The 9,970-nt window shown below is 60.4% G+C and overlaps 1 non-coding gene across 1 annotated transcript; it reads left to right on the forward strand.

Annotated features, from left to right (window-relative positions):
• The first annotated feature begins 8,813 nt into the window (after positions 1–8,813).
• TRNAN-GUU (transfer RNA asparagine (anticodon GUU)) lies at positions 8,814–8,887 on the forward strand. Its single transcript has one exon. It is a non-coding gene; the product is annotated as a tRNA-Asn (tRNA).
• The last annotated feature ends 1,083 nt before the right edge of the window (positions 8,888–9,970 follow it).

The following is a 9,970-nucleotide window of genomic DNA, read 5'->3' on the forward strand; positions in this document are numbered from 1 at the left end:
ATTGCTGGAGCTGAAGGCAGTGCTCGCTGGCATGGGCTGGGGGGGTTGGATTTGGGGCCCTCGATTAGGAGGGACTCAGTTGTGGTTTAAACCACCCTGGAGAGGGCTAGTAAATCCCCTTTCTGTTTTGTCTCCCTTCTTCCTCTGGCCAGCAAGCTGAGGCCGCCTCTGAGCAGGAAGGAAAATGGCAACCTGCTGGCAGTGTGCTGCCAGAGTGTTTTGTCCCATCCTTCCAAGGAGCAGATGAAAAAGGGAAGGAAGAGTGTGAGGGCAGCTGCGAACATGGAGGTACCCACCGGCCAGTGCCTGCCCACCTCTGGGTCAGGATCCCACCTCAGCACGCGCTGGCAGCCCCCATGATGCATAGCCTCAGCTCTCCTTTGCTGCTTTTAGCTTCTGCGCAGGAGAGGCATGGAAGATCTGGGCCACCTCATAGAAACCATTCTGGAGGCTGAGGCGACCTCTGCCTGCTTTTGCAAAGCGTTCCACGTGAGTAGCCACGGGGCAACAGGGAAAGCGTTGCCAGGGCAGAGAATCGAGACCTTAGTGGGTGATAGGAGGTGGATACCTTTCCTCCAGACAAATGGGGCTTTGGCTCCTTGCTCTGGGGCTGTGCATCTGGCCGGGGCTGGGGGTCAGGAGCGCCCGGCCACTGCAGCCCCAGGACAGGCAGCGAAGTGGGCCCTGGTGGAGGGAAAGCCAAGAGCCAGCCCTGAGCTGGGCGAGAGCAGCCCTGGGGGGAAGGCCGGAGCAGGGAGACGCCAGCAGGGAAGCAAGACCGAGGGCAGGGCAGAGGCGGCTGCAGAGCGCGAGGCGGTGAAGGCTGCAGGGCCGGTGCTTGGTGGGGCGGGGGATGCACCAGGAAGGGGCCAGAGAAGAAGGGAGAGGGAGAGGGATCTCGGGGAGAGAAAGATTCCTGTTGCGAGAGAGATGCCCCCTGCCCCAGGTCCTGAAGGGCTGGCTCACCTCAGCCAAAGAAGGGGAGCGGGAGAGAGCCCTGCAGGTTTGCACCCACGTGCTGGGCGCTTGCAAGGAGCGATGTGAGCTCACGGTGAGTAGGGACCCTCCGCGTGCCCTGGTGCCCCTTTGCCACCATTCGTGGCCCTGGAAAGGAGCCCTGCCCAGCTGGGTGCTGGCTTTCGGGGCCCCTGGGATTATGGGGCAGCCCTTCTGCCTGCCCTTCTGCCTGGTCGCTGCCCAGGGAGCAGGCTGGGCAGTAGAGGCGAGCGGGCGCTGGGGCTGCCTGCAACCTTTTTCCTGCTGCTGTCCCCTGCAGAGAGGATGTTCCTACAAGCAGTTCGGCTCCCTGGTGGGACTGCTGGGGTCTCTGACCAGCGACTGCCTGGACACGTGCCATCAGAGGGCATGGGTCTGCCTTGACTACCTTCTCCAAATGCAAGGTGAGGAGAGCAGGCGCTTCCCAGCCTTGCTCAGCCCAATCCTCCCTCCCTCCCTTCCTGGCCTGGCGCCACCGGGGTCCCGTGGAGGGAAGGGGGAGGCAACGTGCTCGGCTGGTTTTGTGCCCCCACCCTGTTAGCCCTCTGCCCCCCTGCCCATCTCAGGAAGGATCCCTGAGAGAGTGTTGCCGAGTCCCACCTCCCCGGGGCGTGCGTGAGGTTGGGTGGTCAGGGCCATCCCTCACTGCTGTCTGAGAGCAGGACATCGTCACCAGTGCTGGGGACTGTCCCCCTCCACGTCTGTCCCTCTCCACGGTCCAGGAGAGACAGAGGGTGGTCAGACAACTCGCTCGGATGAGGTCCCCGACGTTTCAGAGGGTGCCTGCCCCCTCGCTCCCTGCCTTCAGCCTGGAGAGACAGGCAGCTACCCAGGCAGTCTCCAAAGTCATCCCTGGCAGGGAAGAAATCTCCTGTGGAGCACAAGAGGGGAAGCCAATTTGCTGCCCAGAGCAAACTGGGCAGGGAGGAGGGATCTGAGCTGCAGGCCCAGAGCGTGCTGCAAAGGGTTGTGTTTGCACCCTTTCCTCTTCAGGCAGCAGGGTCTGCCTGTGCTGGGGAAGTCACAGGGAGGTTTCCTGCCTCCCAGAGACGATGGTGGCCTGTGTGGGAATAGGGGACGCAGCTGCTAGGAGCAGAGGCTGCTGAAACCCTGAAGCCCCAGCAAATGGTTTAAGGAGGAAGAGGGCTCTTTCCAGCCCGGGATTTGTCAGCCATTTATCGGGCTCAGGAAATCCCGCTGCCCCAAGTTCAGGAGAGCCCTGGCTTTCCCTGTGGCCTTCCCTGCCACCACGGGGGGTTCTCCTTTACTGGTATCTGGGGCCAGAGGTTGGCTTTCTGTAGACGTGACTCCTCTTCTCTCCTGCTGTTTGTTCCAGCCAAGAGCATGAAGGTGCCGCAGGCAGATGAGATCCGGTGCCTTTATGAGGAGCTGAACAGCCCGGACACCGAGACTGTTGCGGAGACCTGTACCCAAATAACAAAGGTAACTGGCCCCGAAACAGTGGGGTGGGGGCCCAGCTCCTGGGCTCCTGCACGTCTCCCTGCTCCCCTCCAGAGTCTCTGTCTCCAGAGCGGGCTGTCCAGGACAGCTGTTGTTAGCAAGTAGCAGGAGGCTCTGAGGCAAGACCGTCCTTTAGGCACGCTGGAGCAGACACCGTGATGTGTGTGTTTGCACACACGTGTGTGTGCGTGAGTGCTCTTGTCAGAATACCAATTTGGTATATAAGCAAACAACAAGGGGGTAGACACTTCCAAATCGGTTAGCTGCACCAGATGTAAACAGCACTGTAGGCACAGCAGGAGGGCCAAGAGACTGGCCCCTCCATGACTGCTGAACTAACAGTCCCGTCAAGTTGCCTTTCCTTTCCGAATCGCTGGGGCAGAGCTGTGATGCGGGCTCTCCTGTTCCTGACTTCTCTCCAGGCTGTTTGCAGGTGCATCCCTGCAGCACAGGCTGTGGACTTTCTGACTGCCATCCTGGACAGCTTGCTGCATGTCACGCGCCCACGTGCAAGAGCAGTGGGAAAGTGGGTGTTCATCTTCCTGGTGGAATGCAGAGAGGAGATAGTCCAGGAGGTAAAGGAGAGCTTTTTTGCCATTAGACTTTGTCTTTTCTCCTGTTGGCTGTTGCACTACACCCTGTGCAGTTGGCATGGGCTCAAGAAATGCCGCCTGTGTGCCGAGCCAAGGGGCTACTGATGGTCCGAGTCGTGCATTAGCACCCGCTGCTGGCGCCTGCTCCAGCTGGTGACAAGGCTATGGGCACTTCTTGTCCAAAGTCTGCCATTGGTCTGGGTCCTTCCCATGAGTGAGGCACTGGGAGGCACCAGCCTTGCCATTCCTCCCCTTCCTCTGGGGTCACTGTCAGTCCTCCCTGCCCTGGGACCCACCTCACCCTTCTCTTTCTTCACTGGTCCCCAATTCCATCTACTCTGAGCTTTGCTGGGCACGCTAGGTTTTCCACAGGTTGCATCGCTGTTCATTGCTCTCATTGCTTTCCCCGACTGTGGTGTTACCCAGCCTGTGAGGTGCCCTTCCTTTAGCCACTAGTTGCTGCCCATCTGTAGCCTGGGAGCCTCTGGCCTCGTGCTGTGCCTGCCCTTTCAAGGCTCCTGTTCTCCTCCGCTCACGCTCTGCTGCGCTCCGCTTGGGCTCTAGGGCCACCAGTGGCTCAAGCAGTGCAGACTAACTCAGTCTCAGGAGGGTGGAGGCAAGGAAAAGCGTCCCTGGAGAACGGGGTTCCTCTGGAAGGAGACACGTGCGCTTGCAGAGGCCCTGCAAGGCATCTGCGGGGTCTCAAAGAGCGTGTTTGGTCGTGGTCTTGCATCGCTATGGACACATGGGGAGAGTTAGCCAAGCGTTGAGCGTGAAATGGGTCCGTGTCCTCTGTGTGCACACAGGGCACGCAGCTGCTCATAGGGTTGGGCCCCGGCACGTGCAGCGACCGAGGCTGTGCATGTGAGCGTGTGCATGCGTGTGCGTGTGTGCATGCAGGTGCACGATTGCCAAGAGCACACTGGGCTCCAGATGTGAGCCAGGGTCAGGCAGGGTGGAAGGCGTGAGGTTTCGAGCTGGATCTGGACTCTGTGTCGAGGCAGCAGGCATCGCTTGTCTGCCGAATGACTGTGTCTGGGCCCCACAGGAGGGGGTAAAGGAGCCCTTCTTTCTCCTCTTCTTCCATTCAGGTGCCAAAAATCCTGAGCACCCTTTACAGCTACGTGCAGCAGAGCACCCACAGGCCCTTCGTGCTCCGTGCAGTGTTTCTCCTCACCCGCTTTCACCAGGAGCCTGTAATCAGCAGTCTCCTCCAGAAGAGTCTGCTCATGGACAGGTACGGGCACTACCCACCTCCCCACTGTAGTCAAACAGGGACCCTGCAGCTTCCTTGCCCTGGGGGGGTCCGGTTGAGAAGCAGGTCTTTTTTTTCTGCCCAAGCAGTCTGGAGTGTTGCAAGACTGCATGCTTGTGTCTCTGCTGTGAGTGGGGCATTGTAAGCCCCATTGCAGGTGAGGAGGTTTGAGGGCACCGCAGGACCGCAAGGATACGGGCTCAGGGGTGAACGTCTCTTCCCTTGCAGTGACACGGTGGAGCTGTGGAGGAGCCTGGGGAGAAGCATCCTCGGCATTCAGATCCTGAGGTGCTTAGTGGAGAAATTAAACAGAGCAGGAAACGACCGCCTGGGGACGGACTCCTCCACTTGTGAGCAGCACAGCTGTCAGACTGCTCTGGAGACTCTGAAGGTACGTTCAACGGCAGACACGTTTCTGCAGCTCGGCATCTGCTTGCTAACTCACACTTGGGCGCAAGGGAGTCAGGTGCCCTTTGCGGGTGCCTGTGGAGATTCGCAGGGCGCTGTGCTGGGCCGGCCTCAAGGAGTGTGGGGAGCCAGGGCAGTTTGGTACTCCTGAGCCACAAGGCTGTCGCAGGAGTGACAAGTGTGGACAGTGACCCCCCACCCCGGGCAGGCGGGGGAACCAGGCTGGTGGGAAAAGGCCTTCCCTGAACAGGTGGTTCTTGGTCATGTTTCTCTGCAGATCACCCGTGCCATCTCCGAGGTGGTGTTTGACCTGAGGAGCACGGAGGAGCTCATGCAACTGCTTCCCCACCTCCTTCCCAGCCTGCTCAGGTGGGCCAGTGAAATGCTGGGTGGGGAGAGGCAGCTTTTGCTCATGACCAGCTGGAAACAACTGCATGTGGAGAAGCCGTGCAGGTAAAGAGCCGAAGGGGCAGATGGAGGGGCTGGCTTCAGTTCCCCGTGCCAAGGCATGTGCCTTTGTGGGGCTGAGGGAGGGCTTCGCCTGCCCCACTTCCTAGATGTGGAAAGCGGTCGTCGTGGTTGGTTTTACTTCTGTTCCTTCATGGAGAAACTCCAGCTCCCAGGCAGGAAGGTCTTACGCAGCTCATACTGCGGACGGCCGTCCTCTTGCCTCCTGCATACCCTTGTGTGCACAATAGCATTGCACTCCCTCAATGGACCCCCGCTGGAGAAGTGACTCTTGCGGGCCCTGGTGTCATTCTTGGCCAAAGGCTGGTGGGAAGAGGTATGAGGTGTTGGCCTTGGTTGACACCTAGCGTGGAGTCAGTCTAGAGGCGTGGGTTTTCTTCTGCTTCGGTGGGTCTGGGGCATGAAGAAAATGCCAGTGTCGTTAGCTGCAGTCTGAAAGGCTGTGAAGCATCTTTCCAGGGGTATTTAGCTCTGCTGCAGATCAGTCTTCCCCTAACCTGCTGCCATTTGAGAGTTCTTGGGGTTTCTGGCAGTGGTGCTATTTGGACTTGTTTTGTTTGATTGGGTTTGTTTATTTTGCGCTTTGTTTCTTTTGCCAGGATTTTCCTTTCAGCTATAAAGTTGGTGCTGGGCAAATGCATGGGGCAGAGATGGATGCAGCTGCTCGAGATTTGGGGAGTGTGGGCTCGCCTGGAAGACCCCGTGGCTCACCCTCAGGGGGTGCGTCTCCTGATCAGGTAAGAGCCCCAGGGATGCATCTGGCCAACTCCTGCAGGGCTGTGCCCAGGGAAATGGCCGCTGGAACCCTCCCGGTGTGCCTGGGAAGCCGTCGGGAGCTGAAGAGTAGTGTCTGCATCAGCACAAGTGAATTTTGGAGGCCCGGCCTGTGGCCTTCCTGGGTAACTGTGTCCCTCGCTTGTGACCCCTGCGCAGCTTACTGCTCCACACTGGGGTCATCTCCCCCGGTCTGGTGAAGAACCTCTTGCTGTGGCTGAATTCCTGCTCAGTTCAACTGCGATGACAGCTACAGCTTTCTTTGCTGAGGTAAGGCAGGAGATGGGGAAGGAAGGGGTCAGAGGACTTTTACTGAGATACTGCTGCTTGGGATGTCTTTTTTTGTGGGAAGATCCCCGGCGAACGGGTCCCTGGAGCGGGGTGGCCAGGGGAGCACCTGGCCGGGACCAGGTCCCCACGGCGCTGCCTGTGGTGTTGTTCCAGATCTCTCGGGACCGCAGGACGACAGGGACCTCCGAGCGAGGCAGGCGCTAGAGGAATCCCTCCGCAATACCTGGCCCCAGCCAGCACCACAGAGTTAATTAAAGCTCATCAAAAGACACCGAAAGGGGAGTATATCTGTTCTTTCCCTAACAGCACCCCGGCGGCTGGTGAGACAACGTGTGGGTGACACCGAGGCTGGGGGCTGCCAGCTGTGGGGCCCCTCTCAGATCTTCCCGGGCTGGGGACAATGGAGTCATGCCGGGACAGACCCCAGAGCAGGGGTCTCCCCGTGGGGTCCTGGGGCCTTGCCGTGCCCTCCCACTGCCCATGGGGATCCCCTCGCCACCCCTCCCGCCGTGGCACGACCACCTCCAGCACCAGCCCGCGCTGGTGCAGGGAACAGCCCGGGAGAGCCCCGACCATATCGCCACAGCAGGCTTCGCCCTCCCGGTGTCCCATCACGCTGGGCCCCCCCACGGCACTGCCCAGTGACACACTGGGGGGAGTAGGGGGCACTGGGGGGAACCGAGGGGGTCACAGGAGGTTACAGGTGTGTGGGCAGGGGGCGGAAGGGGGGCACTGGGGGACGAGTGGGGAATGGCGGGGGGACATAAAGGGTCAGCAGTGGCACAGGGGCCGAGCAGAGGGACGGAGAGTAGCATCTGGCTGGCCCATCAGACCCCTGCCCGTTAACCCAGGCCCCGCTGGTGCTGTTCCTCACCCCCAGCGAGCCTCTGCACATCTGCAGGGGGCAGGGGCAGCTCCACACAGGGAGGCCACCAGCAGAGACGTGGTTTTGTCCCTCGGGCTGCTGTGCACGCCGGCCCGGCTGCGAGCCCACGTGAGCCTCAGCCCCCTGTCCCGCGGGTCCCACCACACGCGTGACCCAAACGGAACGCTCTGCAAAGTTCGCTCAAAGGAAGCACGTGCTTCCGCCTTGCCCAGTCCTTCCTAAAGGTGTTCCTTGGTAAAGGTGAGGATGTAAGCGGGAACGGAGCCCCTTTCTGGGTTGAACAGCAGGCTGAGGGGGGCTCCTGCTGTGGCGGGGGCACCGGCCAGGGCCAAGCTGGCCAGTCTTCCTTCGTCCCGGTCTTCAGAGGTGGCAACCTCCTGCGTGCTCTGCTCTGGCCCGCGAGCCAGAGGAAGTTTCCCTCTCGAGTCCAGAGTCCTGCCCCATACACGGCACCCTGGGGCAAAGGGCAGAGGAACCAAGAGGTTCCCCTCCTTCGCAGGGTCCCCAGCGTCAGCTGTAGCATCGCGCCTATCCTTCGTAGTGCCCAGAGCCTCCTGTTTCGGGCCGAAATCCTCGGTTTTAGGGTCCAAACCCGCCTTTGATGACCCCCTGCCTTTCCTCAGGGCCCGCAGCTCCACGCTGAGGCGCTCAGCCCTAAAGGTGGAGTTCGTTGCCTGGCAACCTCCACCCAGCAGTCCCTGGGGAGTCAGCCAATCGCGTTTGAGGAGGCGGGGGCAAGGCATGTGATGGACAGGTAACCCACCAGTCAAGCTTCGAGGCCTGCAGGAAAGGCGGCAAGAGGGGCAAAAGCTGGGCACCCTGCCGGGGTGTGTGGGGGGGTGCTGGTTGGAGGCGGGGCATGCCCGCTCCACCAATCACAGCTGGCAAGAGCAGAGCACAGCTGACTGATGAGCCGCCTGACCCATCGCCGGATGGGAGGAGCAGTCTCAGGCAGCCAATCGGAGGAAACATCGCCTCAGGGGAGGGCGGGCAGCACACGCAGCAGGCGGCCAATCCCAGAGAGCATCACCTCAGGGGCACCTGGGCAGCCTGAGCCCTGGGGCCAGTCAGAGGCAGCCCTGAGGGGAGGGCGGGCCCCAAAGCAGGGCACAGTGACAGCCGAGGGGAGCGATCCGAGGCAGCACCGCCTGAAGGGAGGAGACTGGCAGCCCTCCCCAGCGGTGCTGACCCATGGGAGAAGAAGGTGGGGCCTTCTCATGGGGCCAGGAGGTTCCTGTAGGCACCTGCAGTGCCGAGGGCTCCGGCAGTCCTGGGAGCTGAGTGTGCCAGGCGCAGGGCAAGCGGCTGAGCTGGGCGTTCTCCAGCGGCAGGCATTTGGACGAGGGGCGCTCGGAGGGAACCCGTCTTGCCCTCCCGCTTCTTCTTGTGCTTCTTGAAGTCGAAGCACTTGTGCAAGGCTCCAGGAGGAGTTGATTTGGTGCCCGCCTTTGCTAACTGCAGGTGGGTGGCCTGCAGCGGGCAGGGAATGGGACAGGCCTGCTCGCAGGAATGCCGTGGGAGGGGAGGTCCGTCGCTCAGGGAGACAAGGATGAAGGGTGGGCCTTGAGGGTTGTGGTGCTTCTCTTCCCAGGTCCCCATTCCACGTGAGGAAGCTCTGCTTCCCTGGCAATGGCCAAACATCTGCCTGCCCTTGGGAAGCCCCGGGGAGCTCCCTTCGGGAGTCTCTGTGGCGCAATCGGTTAGCGCGTTCGGCTGTTAACCGAAAGGTTGGTGGTTCGAGCCCACCCAGGGACGCCTCTCCCGTCCTGCCTGCCTATGCCACAGTGTGCTAGCCTTGTTTAAGTTCCTTTCCAACCCAAAGCAGCCTATGGCTCTAGAAAAAAACACAGGCTCTTCAGTCCCCTCAGCAAAGCCAGAGGAAGGAAAGAAAACCGATAGCACCAGTTCCTTATTCTGATTTGCCTGCCCAGCTTGGGGAGCAGGGCTTAGCTCCCACCTGAGCTCAACCCACCACATAATTTGCCTTAGTTCTACTTTCTTGTAGCTGAGGATGGGGGAGTGATAGAACGGCTTTGGTGGGCACCTGGCGTTCAGCCAGGGTCAACCCATCACAGTCTTTTTGGTGGAGAATGCGGGCAGTGTGAGGAATTTGAGATAAGGATAGTAACTGAGAGAGGTAACGGGCAAAACATGGACTGAACGCAGCTAGAGAGTTAAGAGCTGCTTGATAAGTGGGGAATTCTTTTTGTTGATGTGAGTGAAGATTTTGTGTGATGAATGTAGATTTTAATGACCGTTCTTAAAAATGTGATACACAGAGGTTTTGGTAGCGGGGGGGGGTTACAGGGGTGGCTTCTGTAAGAAGCTGCTGGAAGCTTCCCCTGTGTTTGAGAGAGAGCGAGCCCATACCAGCCGGCTCTAAGACGGACCCGCCGCCGGCCAAGGCCGAGCCACTCAGTGATAGTGGTAACGCCTCTGGAACAGCCGCCCGAGAGAGGAGTGAGAACATGTAAGAGAAACAAGCCTGCGGACACCAAGGTCAGTGAAGAAGGAGGGGGAGGAGATGCTCCAGGCGCCGGAGCGAAGATTCCCCTGCAGCCCGTGGTGAAGACCCTGGTGAGGCAGGCTGTCCCCCTGCAGTCCAGGGAGGTCCACGGTGGAGCAGATCTCCACCTGCAGCCCGTGGAGGACCCCACGCCGGAGCAGGTGGGTTCCCGAAGGAGGCTGTGACCCCGTGGGAACCCCGCGCTGGAGCAGGTTCCTGGCAGGACCCGCGGATCTGCGGAGAGAGGAGCCCGTGGAGCAGGTTTTCTGGCAGGACTTGTGACCCCGTGGGGGACCCGCGCTGGAGCAGTGTGCTCCTGACGGACTGCACAC

The sequence above is a fragment of the Buteo buteo genome, chromosome 4 (assembly GCF_964188355.1).
Source record: "Buteo buteo chromosome 4, bButBut1.hap1.1, whole genome shotgun sequence".
NCBI lineage: Eukaryota > Metazoa > Chordata > Aves > Accipitriformes > Accipitridae > Buteo > Buteo buteo.